Source organism: Asterias rubens, chromosome 8, assembly GCF_902459465.1.
Source record: "Asterias rubens chromosome 8, eAstRub1.3, whole genome shotgun sequence".
NCBI classification, from domain to species: domain Eukaryota; kingdom Metazoa; phylum Echinodermata; class Asteroidea; order Forcipulatida; family Asteriidae; genus Asterias; species Asterias rubens.
In genome coordinates this window covers 8,762,911-8,781,340 of record NC_047069.1, presented here as the reverse complement: position 1 = coordinate 8,781,340, position 18,430 = coordinate 8,762,911, and positions in this window count along the sequence as shown.

Sequence of the window (18,430 nt, the reverse complement as noted above, 5' to 3'; positions counted from 1 at the left end):
TTAATCTCTGCACACATTTTTGTAATGCCTGTTTGTATTCATGATTTGAGGCATTGCATGGTGATGTATCAATATATATTTGGTTGGAGGTAACACCATCTACTTGCCAGGTAGAGTTTAGACTTGATGACAAGTCGTTAGGCACTGCCTATTTGTCTGCCGTTCATCCAACAGTCACAGTGCGATTATACACATGCAACGGTCGTAGGTAGGGCGTGGCAGCTCTAAGTGGGTAATTGCCACTGACTCACACACACATACTGGGATCGAGGATGAGTGTACCATCCCCGTAGCTACACCATGCTGTAACTACACCGCGCTTAACAATCACCGTCTTGACTTCTGACTTCAAGACTAGGTAGAGTTTTGTTCTTTAGAGAACTGTCTTTCTATATTCTAATATTGGCATCAAAATCATTATGAGGGCAATGTAAAACCTCACTTTCCTGTGTTTTGTATGTTGTGTGAACATTATCATACAATTTTCTAGTTGGTGGAACTGTGCTTACCAATATACTGGCATTGTTCCGCCACCGAAGGTCTCATGGTACAAACCCCAAAATATTCTTCAGTGATTTTCAAAAAGGAAAGTCTTGATTGAACAAACAATGCAACAATTATGTCATTTTAATCGGTCTATTGGCACCCCTCATTACTAAAGTGACTTAATGGTTTGTCTTGGGGGGGGGGTGTTGAAAATTGTACTCTCTGTACATGGGAGTATAGAATCTTCATGAAGGTTGCCAAATCATTGCACCCCTCATAACCAAAGTTACTTTTTGGTACATTTTCTTTTCCCCCCCTATGTATATAGAGGTATAGACACTTCATGAAGGGTGCCATGTCCAAAATGAAGTGTGTCCAATGGTATGGTCTATCAAATTATGGACTAAAACTAAGGGTATATTTACCTTATACGGTTAGTGCACATCTTACGATTAAGATTACTGCACAATTGCTAAATGAATGGTAGAAAATGACATGCATTCAACTAATTTAGCTTCCTCAAAATATAAGTATGCCCAGTGGTATGGTCTATCAGATTCTGGAATAAAATTTCAACTTTTTTATGCAACATAAAGGGTACATAATACTTTACGGCGAGACGCAATCTAAAGATTAAGATATCTGTACAAGTGCTGACACGTTTATGTATAGTAGAAATTGTGGTGTAATGAAGCTGCTAATAAGGTATTGATAAGTGGACCAATCTTGTTTCCACCAAAATAAAGTCTGCCAAGAGGGCTGGTATGGTCTATCATTTTATGTAACAAATGTTTATCTTTAATGCAACATGAAGGGTACATTTAACTTTGGGCGAGTGCAAGATTTATAGCAGATGTTTTTTTATGGTCTGGATGATGAGGAGGTCTTAATTGCGGCGACTAATTAATATGCAAACAATTAATCTGAGTTTGCTCACTGATGTTGCAATTTTTGGCTCAAAAAAGACTAAATTCTCGAAATTACTGATAAAAGAAAATCCCGGAGTTTGTAACCTGAGACCTTACCGGTGGCTAAACAATGCCAGTAGGATGGGTAACACAGTCCCATAGGCAATTCCATGAGAATGTTCACACGATGTCGTGTGTTTGTGCACACTGAAAGTGTGGTTTTACATTGGTCTAATTGTAATGATTTTGCTGCCAATATTTTTAATAAAAATCTCATTAAGAAGCTGCAAATCCCTTTATTTTCACCCTCAAAGTTTTTTATAAGAAAGAGTAGCTGTCCGCTATGAGTCCGCCTCGCGATCTCCCCCCATCACAGCCCAACTTCACACCGTGCACAACGCAAAATCCACGGCGCGTGAATATCCCGGAGTTTGTAACCTGAGACCTTACCCGGTGGCTAAACAATGCCAGTAGGATGGGTAACACAGTCCCATAGGAAATTCCATGGGAATGTTCACACGATGTCGTGTGTTTGTGCACACTGAAAGTGTGGTTTTACATTGCCCTCATTGTAATAATTATGCTGCAAATAGTTTCAATAAAAATCTCATTAAGAAGCTGCAAATCCCTTTATTTTCACCCTCAAAGTTTTTTAGACGAAAGAGTAGCTGTCCGCTATGAGTCCGCCTCGCGATCTCCCCCATCACAGCCCAACTTCACACCGTGCACAACGCAAAATCCCCGGCGCGTGAGCTCGCTCAAACCTCAGTAATTTACGTAGTCTAATCACACTCTCAAAAGAAACCTCTTTTGAAGTAAGTACTGGGAACATCAAACAGCAAATGTGATTTAAATCAATGTCACAATATTCAACTTTATAAAAAGGGCTCCGTTTTTAGTTAAGTGTTATTTATTGAAAATAAAGCCAATTATTATAGCTGTGTTTTCTATACCCACTTTAGGTCATTTGATCACATGTAAACATTGGCAGCGCAATCGGTCTATTGTGAACAAAAATAACTCTCTCATTCGCCACAAAGAAAGGATGAGATGCCAAAATCCCACGCCTTTAACTGCATGGGTTCTATCCTCGGTTACGAAAATTGGGCCAGAATTTGGGCCAGAAACGCGGCTAACGAATTCGGCGTGATGGTAATTTCTTCACGTAGGCGTCAAGCACCGTGCCTCTGTAACATCGTCATCCAGCACTTTATGCAGCTAAAGCAGACCACATTAAGGCACATTTTCTTGAGGCAGTGTTATTTTTCTAGTGTTAGTAAAGTTAGTATGTGCTATCTTCAGTGCCAGTGTTGCAGTATACAGTTAAAAGACGCACCCCAACATTAAACGACCGTAAGTTTACGTTAGTTGATCCTCTACCTCCATGGTTGATCCATATCCACACATCGTGAAGAGCATTTTTGAACAGAGCATGTCATTGCTTGATTGAAATCTATGTTTCAAAGATGCATTTATTAGGCACGTGAAGGTCATTATCTAAAAATCTAATTGACCGTGAGCTATGGGCCAACGGCATAGCCGATGTTCGCAACACTTACCATTGGGCCAACCTGTCGAAGCACAATCCCAATACCAATGCCTGGTGAAATTAAAGACTGCGTTGTACATGGTTGCTGTACAGAGTTTATTTTTGGGCCAATTCTTATCCTGTCACTTACAAACCTGCCATCTAACTATCAATGCTCTATTACCGATGTTGTGCTGTATTTGGTTTCTCGAGGCACATGATGTATATTTCTCTAAATGTTGCCAATGGGTGTATGCACCGATTTTTCAGTTCTCAAAATGTTGTAAGATTTCTTTTCCCCACGCATGTCGAGCCATCCTTCAAAGACTTGCCAAGCTAATGATTTTTTTCAACTATCAAAATTTATCCAAATGCTGGCCAAACTCTCAAAAGCCAATGTTTACACCATCTTTTACATTGCACCAAAACATGTTGCCCAATCTATAAAAACTTGCTTAGTTAATGTTGTTCTACTCAAATTGTCTAAAAATGGATTTTGTGCATTCTCTGGGCTGGCAAATCGTTCAGTAGTACCTCAGAATTTTCAAACCTGATAGTATTCAATTAACTGATACATTGTTCCGTGAAGCCAGTGTTGGCGTCAGGAATTGACTCTAGCACATTTCAAAAACAGATTGCATTTTTTAATTTTCCTTTGTTGATTGTTTGCTCATGTATCCTGGGTCGGTATCCTGTCACTCACAGACCTACCAATCTAAAACGTTTGAATGTATTACCGATGTTGTGCTTTTTGTGGGTGGTGTTTTTTAAAGCTCATGACGTCTTTTTCAAAAATTTTGCTAATATACTGATATTTAGGTGCCAAATTGTTCAGAAGCAAATAATAAGGGAATAAAAGGGTAGCGACGAGTTCTTAAGCGGCCCTTTAAAATTGGCAAGGTTGTTGCCGTGTGACAAGGGCCTTTATGGCACGACAACGACCCTGCAAGGTTTTAAACTGACTTTTAATAAGAATGAGTCACTGCTCTTTTATTCCCATTTTTGTAATGCCCTTTTGTTAAAAATGTTTTAAAAATACAATTGTAGACACCTTAACAATTGAAAATTCGAGATTTGAAATATTTTTTTCTTCAAAACTTTGTGAAGAATCTGTTTGACGCGCGGGTTGTGTGTACGCGCGCGCTTAGATTACGCGCGCACGCTTAGATTATGCGCTGTTACTATTAGCTATGAATTGCGTTCCGCCTGATAATCTTGCACGCCCGGTTATGAACAGCTCCAGCTGGTCATTATCAACCGCTAAGCCTTAATTTTCCGCTTGTATGTTGCCCCAGTTCTCAACGACTTGCCAACATGTTTGTTCAACTCTCAATCTGTATCCTAAAAGCCAATATTATACCATCTATTAGTATTAGGATACGTTTTTACAAAACGTTTCAGGTCCCTCAAAACTTCTGAACCAAATATTGTTTAATCCTTTTTAAAGGATTAAACAATATTTGGTTCAGAAGTTTTAAAACATTGTTAAAATGTTAAAACATCGTTCCAAACAAACTGTTGTATTTTCTGAAATTTCACACTGCAATTGTTGTTCATCTATCAATTTTTTTTTTGCCAATATGGTATAACAAAATAATCATGATTTTGTTTTCTTTGCACTGAACACGTTTGGTAGTTGTCAAATACCAGTATTCTCACTTGGTGTATCCCAACATATGCATACAATAACAAGCCTGGTGAAAATTTGGGCTCAATTGGTAGTTGAAGTTGCAAGAAAATTATGAAAGAAAAAACACCCTCGTGTTACAAATTAGTGTGCTTTCAGATAAGAATTAAAGGCTTCTAGCCAGAAGTCTTTCATTATTTTGACCAGGAATGACCTCTTTCTCAAAGACTCTGTTACTTCAGAGGGAGTCACTCCTCACAATTTTGTATACTATCAACAGCTCTGTTTGCTCAATACCACCAAGTAAGTTTTTATGCTAATTATATATTTTGAGTAATTACCTCTTTATAGGACACAAAACATAGTGTCCACAGATTTACATTAAACTTACACAGTAGGAAGATAATTAAGGTAGTAAGCTCCCCTATTAATAATAATAAGGGCCTACTGAGGTGCTGCAGTTTTTGAGAAATAAGTAAAACAAGTCCCGAAATAATTTTCGTCTGGGTAAGATGAATATTATTGTAGCATGTTAAACGTATTTCCGTGACAAATCTGTGGACATTGTGCTGTATGATGCAAAAAGTACCCCAATCCTTTAATTTGGGAGAGGAACTTGTTGTGTGTTTTATTTTTATTTATTTTTATATTTTTGTTAATCAATAACTTGTTTGCGACGCACATTCACACGCTCGTTCGTTCGTTCATTTTAGGTTCTAGTCTCATCTCTGCGGTCCCATATCCATCATCGCTCTCGGGATTTGCCTACTATGACGTCACGCGTAGCTCCTTATACTGCATACATTATACAGTTGCTTTAGTAGAATTTGGTTCCACATTGTTTTCACGTGTGGGATGCAGCGGCAATACTCACTGCGGTGACCTTTTTTTCTGCCTGCAATGCACGTCATTCGTTCGCTAGAGTTTGTTTGAAACATCGCGATCGCTGCGTGCTCATTTTTTTTCTTTGGAATACAGTTGTAATGTTAGTGTTATTATTCATTCGTTATTAATTACAAAAATTAAACAACCTATAATATAAACGTTATGCAAAAATGAAGTACTAAAAAGGTCAATAACCATGATTAGTCAGTTTTAATTAAGCAAACATTATTATGGTAAATAACTCTCAATATTTTGATTGGTTGCAAGCACTTGTGTGAATTATGATTTTACAACAATTAATTAATTCATTAATATGTTTTAATAAGTGTTACTTTCTTCAATATATACTATATTAAAAAAATACCTCTTCATTTTTTTTTTACTGCATTATTTGTTTTACTTTCACATGAAATGTCTCTGAAATGGCCTTAGATTGCACCAGAGAGCATAACATAAAATTTTCCAGTGTCCAATAGCTGGCCCAGACCCCACGCTGTTGTGGCATCGTGCTATGCGCTCCAAATTTCAAATTTTGTTTATGCCCCTACCCTAAAAAATGTTTTGTTCTGGGCCATAAGACGCTGGACACTTTTCGAGCGCTTAGAGACTTTCTTTTGGAGGTGTAAGCGCTATAGAAATACGGTTGTTATAATTATTATTGGGAAATGTCAAAGACCAGTCTTCTCACTTGTTGTATCTCAACATATGCATGATTTAATAAACACATGTTGAAATTTGAGCTCAATTGGTCATCGAAGTTGCGAGATAATGAAAGAAAACATGCCCTTGTCACACGAAGTTGTGTGCTTTCAGATGCTTGATTTTGAGACCTCAAAATCTAATTCTGATCTCTCGAAATAAAATTCGTGGAAAATTACTTCTTTTTGAAAACTACCTTACTTCAGAGTGAGCCGTTCCTCACAATGTGTTATACTTTCAACCTCTCCCCATTACTCATTACCAAGTAAGGTTCTATGCTAATAATTATTTTGAGTAATGTTCAATAGTGACCATTGCCTTTAAGGTTTTCAACTTATACATTGTTCCTAGAGGCCAGTGTACAACGATTTGAAAAAAAACATGAATTGAATTGTTTTTAGTTGTTTAAATTATAGCCAATGTTGTGCTGTATTTGGTTGACAATTCTTGAGGCTCATGATGTCTATTCCTCTAAACTTGCCAATGTACTGATGTTTTAGCTTAAAAGTTTTACATGCTGATTTTGTGATCTTTAATTTTCACCACACATGTTGGCCCATTCCTCAAAGACAACCTACTGATTTTTGTTTTCTGTATCCCAGTGCCGGCCCAACTTTTAAAAGCCAATGTCACAACATATGTTATATTTTCCCAAAACTTGCTAAGTTTATGTTTTTTAATCCTCAAAAATTAATACTGTGTTGTGACGGTCTTTAACAAAATTACCAATCTTGTGATTTTAATATTGTGATGGTTAATGCTTATGTCTTGTTTCTTTCTCTGCTGCCATGCTGTTTGTTTCCGGATAGAGTTGGCTGCTTCCTGCCCGGATGATGAAAGCCTATTCAACTTTGAACATGTCTAGAAATTCACTGCAGGTATCCATGTGACTGTAAAGGTTGTGCTATCTAGGATGTCAATGCTTCACTCTAACAACTGTATAGGTCAACCATTTATCTTCAATGGGCAAGTATTTAAGTTTTATCCCATATCTACTGAATGTTAACTTTACTTTGTCTCATTAAACAAAACTTGTCCCGTGCACTGAGGTCATATCCATCTGTTGTTTTTTACGTAATCAAGTCTTTGGACAAATTTTGTTTACTTTTAAATTGTTCCCCAGCTTATTTTGTGTCATTCAAATATTATCGAAGTTTGTGCTATTCTTTACAAAAAATTGTAAACCAATCTCTTGGGGTTCTTCTTTAAAATTGAATTTTTTTCTTTTCACATTTACAATAAAATCAGTCAAGGGAGGGGACCAGCGAGGGCCATCCCTCTCTTCCAACTTTAAAAGATAAATTGTTTTTATTATGTTTCGAATGTAAGACACTGGAAACTATTGGTAAATGTCAAAGACCAGTCTTCTCACTTGGTGTATCTCAGCATATGCCATATGCATAAATAACAAACCCGTGAAAAATTTGAGTCAACTGGTCATCATAGGTGCAAAATAAGAATGAAAGAAAAAACTCCCTTGTGACACAAAGTTGTGTGCTTTCAGATGCTTTATTTTGAGACCTCAAAATTTAATTATGACGCCACTCTCCCCAGACTAAAAAATAAAACCTTCTCTGTTATGATTTTTTTTTGGTCTTACATAGATGCTATATTTTCATGTAAAAGAACGCAATAATCAGACAATCCTGGATGTTATCCTCATGTATTGCTTTGCCTCATTAGTGCATACCACTCTTATTTAAAACTGTGTTCCCTTTGATGTTATTGTACATAAATCATGCAATATCAAAAACCTATAATGATTTGCATGTTTCCTATTTTGCTGAATCTTTTATCAGTTGTAAGCAGATTTATAAAAACATTATTTTTGCTATAATAGATGTTAAATTTGCATCGGGGATAAAGAATATTATTACCCGAGTAACATGCCTGTGATATTTTTTTACAGGACTCGGGAAAGTACTGAGTATACAGTGCTAACACACATCGGTGTATGGGTAAAAACCAAAATTAATATTCTTTATCCCCGATGCAAATTTAACATCTATTATATCGTTGCGGTAGCCGCTGCCAAAACATAGGATTCGAACTGCCTCTAGCTGCCGGGCAACCTCGGTAGTCTAGTTGGTAAGATACTGCTCTAGAATTGCAAGGGTCGTGGGTTCGAATCCCACCCGAGTAACATGCCTGTGATATTTTTTCACAGGACTCGGGAAAGTACTGAGTATACAGTGCTAACACACATCGGTGTATGGGTAAAAACCAAAATTATTTTTGCTGATTTGTAAACTCCCTGCTTCACTCCAACCACTGCAGGCTATCCATGTGACATCACAGGTTGTGCTATCTAGAAGTTCACTGTTACACTACAACCATGGCAGGCCATCAAAGTGACGGCACAGGCTGTGCTATCTAGAAGTTCACTGTTACACTACAACCATGGCAGGTCATCCAAGAAAAGGCACAGGCTGTGCTATCTAGGAACTCACTGCTACACTTCAACCGCTGCAGGCTATCCATGTGACAGCAACTACTATCGTTAATGGGCAAGTCTTTAAGTTTTATCCCACTTAATTTCATTAAGTCTCATCAAACAAAACTTGTCCCATACACTGAGGCCATATCTCTCTCCATTGATTTTACATGATCCAATCCTCGGACACTTGCAACCAAAATCATAAAAATGTTCCACTTTATTGTCATGAAACCGAAATTTGCCATGCTTGTAAACAAATTGCAAATCTAATGTTAGTTCAACTGCAATTTGTTTCAAATTCATAAATTATTCTCTCTTGGGATCCTTCTTTTTAAATTGAATTTTTTTCAAAATTGTCAATTTAATCAAGGGCCAACCATGGGGGCCATCCCCAAACTCTTAAAATAAATCAAAGAGTTCACAATTTTTGTTTGAAATCGACGCCAATTGAGTGGTTAAAAAACTTAATAATCAGACAACCTTAGATGTAAATGGATAATGCTGCTCAGTCCATTTGAACTTATGAACCCAGTGTTTTTGTTGACTGTCTTTCAAAAACTTTGCCAATCTTGTGATTTTTAATAGGGTCTCCGATAATTTCATGTATTTCTTTATTCTTTTTCTGTTGCCATGCTGTTTGTTTCCTGCCCAGATGATGAAAGCCTAACAACTTGGAACATGTCTCGAAACTCACTGCATGCTATCCATGTGACTGTCAAGGTTGCAAATGTGCTTCACTACAAACACTGTAGGTCAGCCATATGACAGCAACTATTATCTTCATTAGGCAAGTCTTTAAGTTTTATCCCATAACTTCTAAATTTGAACTTTTCTTCCCCCTCCCTGAACTCTAAAATTTTACATTACGAATGTAACTTGTTTTGGTCTGAAATAAACACTAATCAGACAACCCTGGATGTAATCCAAAATATTTCTTTGCCTGTTTAGGACATGCCAGCTTTTTATCTCGTTCCCTTTGATGCCATAATGATATTGTACTTAAAACATGCAATCCAAAAATTAAACTGAATGCAACATTCTTACCACTGCAGGTTATCCATACGACAGCACAGTTGTCTGCTACACTCCAACCACGACAGGTCATCCATTTGTATACCCACTGCTTCACTCCAACCACTGTAGGTCATCTATGTGACAGCAACTATTATCTTTATTGGGCAAGTCTTGAAGTTTTATCCCATGTCAACTTAAATTGAACTTTGATTTGTCTCATCAAACAAAACTTGTTTACACTGCCATATCTCTCCCCATTGTTATGACCTGATCAAATCCTCGGAAACTTGCAACGAAAATCATTATATTTTTCATTTTAAATTGTTCCCAGACTGATTTTGTGTCATTCAAAACAGTTTGGTCAGGTAGCAGTCATCTTTCGTAGCTACATTTTTATTTGATTGTTGTTGTTTTTTTGGTGTTTTTTTTCTTCATACAATTTGGTTCTGGTACCAGTCATGTTTAGAAATAGCTAATATTGAACATGCTGAATTCACCAAACAAAACAAAATTAGTATTATTTTGTTAACCTCCCTGCCCATTCCAAATGATTAGTTAAGCTGGTGCTGGGTTTACTAATTTGAACCTATTTGGCCGAGGACACTTCAGATGGAACTTCTTTTGGCTGAGGACACTTCAGATGGAACTTTGTTCGCAGCTACATCTGAACCTGTGAGTATTAACTTTTTTTTTTTTACTAACTTCGCCACATCATGGAACAACGACACTTCAGATTGAACTTCAGCTGCAGCTACATTTGGACATGTGAGTATGAAAAAACTTTCTTGAAAAATCACGCCACACGCACAACATGGAACGGAGCATATGCGGCCCCAGGCCAACGGTCCTGAGTGCAAACCTTTATCAGAGCTATCCTTTAACTATCCTACTTCTCGCCCCCAAAAACTCCTGACAAAGTTTCCCCCAAAAAGTGTATTCCGAGTTTATTTCAACTCAAGTTTTGTCAAACCGTTCCAAGTTCTTTGTTTTCTCAACCAAGTTCTTAATTACCTCTGTCAAATTCTAAATTAACCCTTCCTAGTTGCAAGTTCTTTCTAAACTCTTCCAAGTTCTTAATCAACTCATCCAAGTTGATCTCTCAACTATTGCAAGTTCTTCCTAGTTGCTTTTTTCTAAACTCTTAGAATTCTTTCTCAACTCTTTCTAGTTTTTCTTCAACTCTCCCAAGCTCTTCACAACTAAGTTCGTAATCGCCAACCAAGTTCTTAATCACCTCTTCCTAGTTGATTTCCAAACTATTGCAAGTTTTTTCTAAACTCTTACAAGTTCTTTCCAACTCTTTCCAGTTGTTTTTTAACTCTCCCAAGCTCTTCACAACTCTTGCAAGTTTTTCAACTCTTCCAAGTTGTTTCAACTCTTTTAAAGTTCTCAATCACCTATGCCATGTTTTTCAACTCTTTCAAGTCCTTAATCAACTCTTCTAAGCTCTTTATCAACTCTTGGAAGTTTTTTCAACTCCTCCAAGTTGTTTTCTCAACTCCTCCAAGTTGTTTTCTCAACTCTTTCAAGTTGTTTTCTCAACTCTTCCAAGTTGTTTTCTCAACTCTTCCAAGTTGTTTTCTCAACTCTTCCAATTTTTTTTTTTTTAACTCTTCCAAGTTTTTCAACTCTTCAAGTTCTTTAATCACCTATTCCAAAAAATACTTCTTTCTCGAAAATTATGTTACTTCAGAATGAGCTGTTTCTTAATCACCTCTTCCAAGTTGTTTCTCAACTCATGTTCCGATATGCTAATTAGTTTCCTTTGTTCAGATGTGCTAATTAGTTTCTATTGTCTGTTCTGATATGATATGCTAATTATTTTCCTTTGTCTTTTCCGATATGCTAATTAGCTTCTTTCGTCTTTCCGATATGCTAATTAGCTTCTATTGTCTTTTCCGATATGCTAATTAGCTTCTTGTGTCTTTTGCTAATTAGTTTCCTTTGTCTGTTCCGATATGCTAATTAACTTCTATTGTCTTTTCCGATATGCTAATTAGCTTCCTTTGTCTGTTCCAAAATGCTAATTAGCTTCTTGTGTCTTTTGCTAATTATTTTCCTTTGTCTGTTCCGATATGCTAATTTGCTTCTATTGTCTTTTCTGATATGCTAATTATTTTCCTTTGTCTTTTCCGATATGCTAATTAGCTTCCTTTGTCTTTTCTGATATGCTAATTAGCTTCTATTGTCTTTCCGATATGCTAATACGCTTCTATTGTCTTTTCCGATATGCTAATTAGCTTCTATTGTCTTTTCTGATATGCTAATTAGTTTCCTTTGTCTGTTTCGATATGCTAGTTAGTTTCCTTTGTCTTTTCCGATATGCTAATTAGCTTCTATTGTCTGTTCCGATATGCTAATTAGCTTCCTTTGTCTTTTATCATATGCTAATTAGTTTCCTTTGTCTGTTCCGATATGCTAATTAGTTTCCTTTGTCTTTTCCGATATGCTAATTACCTTCCTTTGTATTTTCTGATATTCTAATTAGTTTCCTTTGTCTGTTCTGATATGCTAATTAGCTTCCTTTGTCTGTTCCGATATGCTAATTAGCTTCCTTTGTCTTTTCCGATATGCTAATTAGCTTCTATTGTCTTTTCCGATATGCTAATTAGCTTCTATTGTCTTTTCCGATATGCTAATTAGTTTCCTTTGTCTGTTTCGATATGCTAATTAGTTTCCTTTGTCTTTTCCGATATGCTAATTAGCTTCCTTTGTCTTTTCCGATATGCTAATTAGCTTCCTTTGTCTGTTCCTAATTAGCTTCTATTGTCTGTTCCGATATGCTAATTAGCTTCTATTGTCTTTTCAGATATGCTAATTAGTTTCCTTTGTCTGTTTCGATATGCTAATTAGTTTCCTTTGTCTTTTCCGATATGCTAATTAGCTTCCTTTGTCTGTTCCGATATGCTAATTAGCTTCCTTTGTCTTTTATCATATGCTAATTAGTTTCTTTTGTCTGTTCCTAATTAGCTTCTATTGTCTGTTCCGATATGCTAATTAGCTTCTATTGTCTTTTCTGATATGCTAATTAGTTTCCTTTGTCTGTTTCGATATGCTAATTAGTTTCCTTTGTCTTTTCCGATATGCTCATTAGCTTCTATTGTCTGTTCCGATATGCTAATTAGCTTCCTTTGTCTTTTATCATATGCTAATTAGTTTCCTTTGTCTGTTCCGATATGCTAATTAGCTTCCTTTGTATTTTCTGATATGCTAATTAGCTTCATTTGTCTTTTACCATATGCTAATTAGTTTCCTTTGTCTGTTCCGATATGCTAATTAGCTTCTATTGTCTTTTCCGATATGCTAATTAGCTTCCTTTGTCTTTTATCATATGCTAATTAGTTTCCTTTGTCTGTTCCGATATGCTAATTAGTTTCCTTTGTCTGTTCCGATATGCTAATTAGTTTCCTTTGTCTTTTCTGATATGCTAATTAGTTTCCTTTGTCTGTTCTGATATGCTAATTAGCTTCCTTTGTCTTTTATCATATGCTAATTAGTTTCCTTTGTCTGTTCCGATATGCTAATAAGCTTCTATTGTCTGTTCCGATATGCTAATTAGCTTCTATTGTCTTTTCCGATATGCTAATTAGTTTCCTTTGTCTGTTCCGATATGCTAATTAGCTTCCTTTGTCTGTTCCGATATGCTAATGAGTTTCCTTTGTCTGTTCTGATATGCTAATTAGCTTCTATTGTCTGTTTCGATATTCTAATTAGCTTCTTTGTCTTTTATCATATGCTAATTAGTTTCCTTTGTCTGTTCCGATATGCTAATTAGCTTCCTTTGTCTGTTCCAAAATGCTAATTAGCTTCTTGTGTCTTTTGCTAATTAGTTTCCTTTGTCTGTTCCGATATGCTAATTTGCTTCTATTGTCTTCTCTGATATGCTAATTAGTTTCCTTTGTCTTTTCCGATATGCTAATTAGCTTCCTTTGTCTTTTCTGATATGCTAATTAGCTTCTATTGTCTTTCCTGATATGCTAATTAGCTTCTATTGTCTTTCCGATATGCTAATTAGCTTCTATTGTCTTTTCCGATATGCTAATTAGCTTCTATTGTCTTTTCCGATATGCTAATTAGCTTCTATTGTCTTTTCTGATATGCTAATTAGTTTCCTTTGTCTGTTCTGATATGCTAATTAGTTTCTATTGTCTTTTCCGATATGCTAATTAGCTTCTATTGTCTTTTCTGATATGCTAATTAGCTTCTATTGTCTTTCCGATATGCTAATTAGCTTCTATTGTCTTTTCCGATATGCTAATTAGCTTCTATTGTCTTTTCCGATATGCTAATTAGCTTCTATTGTCTTTTCTGATATGCTAATTAGTTTCCTTTGTCTGTTCTGATATGCTAATTAGTTTCCTTTGTCTGTTCTGATATGCTAATTAGCTTCCTTTGTCTGTTCCGATATGCTAATTGTCTATTGTCTTTTCCGATATGCTAATTAGTTTCCTTTGTCTGTTTCGATATGCTAATTAGCTTCCTTTGTCTGTTCCGATATGCTAATTAGCTTCCTTTGTCTTTTCCGATATGCTAATTAGCTTCTATTGTCTTTCCGATATGCTAATTAGCTTCCTTTGTCTGTTCCGATATGCTAATTAGCTTCCTTTGTCTGTTCCGATATGCTAATTAGCTTCCTTTGTCTGTTTCGATATGCTAATTAGCTTCCTTTGTCTGTTCCGATATGCTAATTAGCTTCCTTTGTCTGTTCCGATATGCTAATTAGTTTCCTTTGTCTTTTCCGATGTGCTAATTGGTTTCCTTTGTCTTTTCCGATATGCTAATTAGCTTCCTTTGTCTTTTCCGATATGCTAATTAGCTTCCTTTGTCTTTTATCATATGCTAATTAGTTTCCTTTGTCTGTTTCGATATGCTAATTAGCTTCCTTTGTCTGTTCCGATATGCTAATTAGCTTCCTTTTTCTGTTCCGATATGCTAATTAGTTTCCTTTGTCTGTTTCGATATGCTAATTAGCTTCCTTTGTCTGTTCCGATATGCTAATTAGCTTCCTTTTTCTGTTCCGATATGCTAATTAGTTTCCTTTCTCTTTTTCGATATGCTAATTAGTTTCCTTTGTCTTTTCCGATGTGCTAATTAGTTTCCTATTGTCTGTTTCGATATGCTAATTAGCTTCCTTTGTCTGTTCCGATATGCTAATTAGCTTCCTTTGTCTGTTCCGATATGCTAATTAGTTTCCTTTGTCTTTTATCATATGCTAATTAGATTTCCTTTGTCTGTTCCGATATGCTAATTAGCTTCTATTGTCTTTTCCGATATGCTAATTAGCTTCTATTGTCTTTTCCGATATGCTAATTAGCTTCCTTTTTCTGTTCCGATATGCTAATTAGCTTCCTTTGTCTTTTCCGATATGCTAATTAGCTTCTATTGTCTTTCCGATATGCTAATTAGTTTCCTTTGTCTGTTCCGATATGCTAATTAGTTTCCTTTGTCTGTTTCGATATGCTAATTAGCTTTTATTGTCTTTTCCGATATGCTAATTAGCTTCCTTTGTCCGTTCCGATATGCTAATTAGTTTCCTTTGTCTGTTCTGATATGCTAATTAGCTTCTATTGTCTGTTTCGATATTCTAATTAGCTTCCTTTGTCTTTTATCATATGCTAATTAGTTTCCTTTGTCTGTTCCGATATGCTAATTAGCTTCCTTTGTCTGTTCCAAAATGCTAATTAGCTTCTTGTGTCTTTTGCTAATTAGTTTCCTTTGTCTGTTCCGATATGCTAATTTGCTTCTATTGTCTTCTCTGATATGATAATTAGCTTCCTTTGTCTCTTCTGATATGCTAATTAGCTTCTATTGTCTTTCCGATATGCTAATTAGCTTCTATTGTCTTTTCTGATATGCTAATTAGCTTCTATTGTCTTTTCTGATATGCTAATTAGTTTCTATTGTCTTTTCTGATATGCTAATTAGTTTCTATTGTCTTTCCGATATGCTAATTAGTTTCTATTGTCTTTTCTGATATGCTAATTAGCTTCTATTGTCTTTTCTGATATGCTAATTAGTTTCTATTGTCTTTTCCGATATGCTAATTAGCTTCTGTTGTCTTTCCGATATGCTAATTAGCTTCTATTGTCTTTTCTGATATGCTAATTAGTTTCTATTGTCTTTTCCGATATGCTAATTAGCTTCTATTGTCTTTTCTGATATGCTAATTAGCTTCTATTGTCTTTTCTGATATGCTAATTAGTTTCTATTGTCTTTTCTGATATGCTAATTAGTTTCCTTTGTCTGTTCTGATATGCTAATTAGTTTCCTTTGTCTGTTCTGATATGCTAATTAGCTTCATTTGTCTGTTCCGATATGCTAATTAGCTTCCTTTGTCTTTTCCGATATGCTAATTAGCTTCTATTGTCTTTTCCGATATGCTAATTAGCTTCTATTGTCTTTCCGATATGCTAATTAGTTTCCTTTGTCTGTTTCGATATGCTAATTAGCTTCCTTTGTCTGTTCCGATATGCTAATTAGCTTCCTTTGTCTGTTCCGATATGCTAATTAGCTTCTATTGTCTTTTCCGATAGACAAAGGAAGCTAATTAGCATATCGGAAAAGACAAAGGAAACTAATTAGCATATCGGAAAAGACAAAGGAAACTAATTAGCATATCGGAAAAGACAAAGGAAACTAATTAGCATATCAGAAAATACAAAGGAAGCTAATTAGCATATCGGAAAAGACAATAGAAATCTAATTAGCATATGATAAAAGACAAAGGAAACTAATTAGCATATCGGAAAAGACAATGGAAGCTAATTAGCATATAAGAAAAGACAAAGGAAGCTAATTAGCATATCGGAAAAGACAAAGGAAGCAAATTAGCATATCGGAACAGACAAAGGAAACTAATTAGCATATCGAAACAGACAAAGGAAACTAATTAACATATCAGAAAAGACAATAGAAGCTAATTAGCATATCAGAAAAGACAATAGAAGTTAATTAGCATATCGGAAAAGACAATAGAAGCTAATTAGCATATCAGAAAAGACAATAGAAGCTAATTAGCATATCAGAAAAGACAATAGAAGCTAATTAGCATATCGGAAAAGACAAAGGAAACTAATTAGCATATCGGAAAAGACAATAGAAGCTAATTAGCATATCGGAAAAGACAATAGAAGCTAATTAGCATATCGGAACAGACAAAGGAAATCTAATTAGCATATGATAAAAGACAAAGGAAACTAATTAGCATATCGGAAAAGACAATGGAAGCTAATTAGCATATCGGAAAAGACAATAGAAGCTAATTAGCATATCGGAAAAGACAAAGGAAGCTAATTAGCATATCGATAAAAGACAATAGAAGCTAATTAGCATATCGGAAAAGACAAAGGAAACTAATTAGCATATCGGAACAGACAAAGGAAACTAATTAGCATATCAGAAAAGACAATAGAAGCTAATTAGCATATCGGAAAAGACAATAGAAGCTAATTAGCATATCAGAAAGGACAATAGAAGCTAATTAGCATATCGGAACAGACAATAGAAGCTAATTAGCATATCGGAAAAGACAATAGAAGCTAATTAGCATATCGGAACAGACAAAGGAAGCTAATTAGCATATCGGAAAAGACAATAGAAGCTAATTAGCATATCGGAAAAGACAAAGGAAAGCTAATTAGCATATCGGAACAGACAAAGGAAGCTAATGAGCATATCGGAAAAGACAATAGAAGTTAATTAGCATATCGGAAAAGACAAAGGAAACTAATTAGCATATCGGAAAAGACAATAGAAGCTAATTAGCATATCGGAACAGACAAAGGAAGCTAATTAGCATATCGGAAAAGACAATAGAAGCTAATTAGCATATCGGAAAAGACAAAGGAAACTAATTAGCATATCAGAAAAGACAATAGAAGCTAATTAGCATATCGGAAAAGACAATAGAAGCTAATTAGCATATCGGAAAAGACAATAGAAGCTAATTAGCATATCGGAAAAGACAATAGAAGCTAATTAGCATATCGGAAAAGACAAAGGAAGCTAATTAGCATATCGGAAAAGACAAAGGAAACTAATTAGCATATCGGAAAAGATAATAGAAGCTAATTAGCATATCGGAAAAGACAAAGGAAGCTAATTAGCATATCGGAACAGACAACGGAAGCTAATTAGCATATCGGAAAAGACAATAGAAGCTAATTAGCATATCGGAAAAGACAAAGGAAACTAATTAGCATATCAGAAAAGACAATAGAAGCTAATTAGCATATCGGAAAAGACAATAGAAGCTAATTAGCATATCAGAAAGGACAATAGAAGCTAATTAGCATATCAGAAAAGACAAAGGAAGCTAATTAGCATATCGGAACAGACAAAGGAAGCTAATTAGCATATCGGAACAGACAAAGGAAGCTAATTAGCATATCGGAAAAGACAAAGGAAACTAATTAGCATATCAGAAAAGACAATAGAAACTAATTAGCATATCAGAAAAGACAAAGGAAACTAATTAGCATATCGGAACAGACAAAGGAAGCTAATTAGCATATCGGAACAGACAAAGGAAGCTAATTAGCATATCGGAAAAGACAAAGGAAACTAATTAGCATATCGGAAAAGACAAAGGAAACTAATTAGCATATCAGAAAAGACAATAGAAGCTAATTAGCATATCGGAACAGACAAAGGAAACTAATTAGCATATCAGAAAAGACAAAGGAAACTGATTAGCATATGATAAAAGACAATAGAAGCTAATTAGCATATCAGAAAGGACAATAGAAGCTAATTAGCATATCGGAACAGACAAAGGAAACTTATTAGCATATCGGAAAAGACAATAGAAGCTAATTAGCATATCGGAAAAGACAATAGAAGCTAAT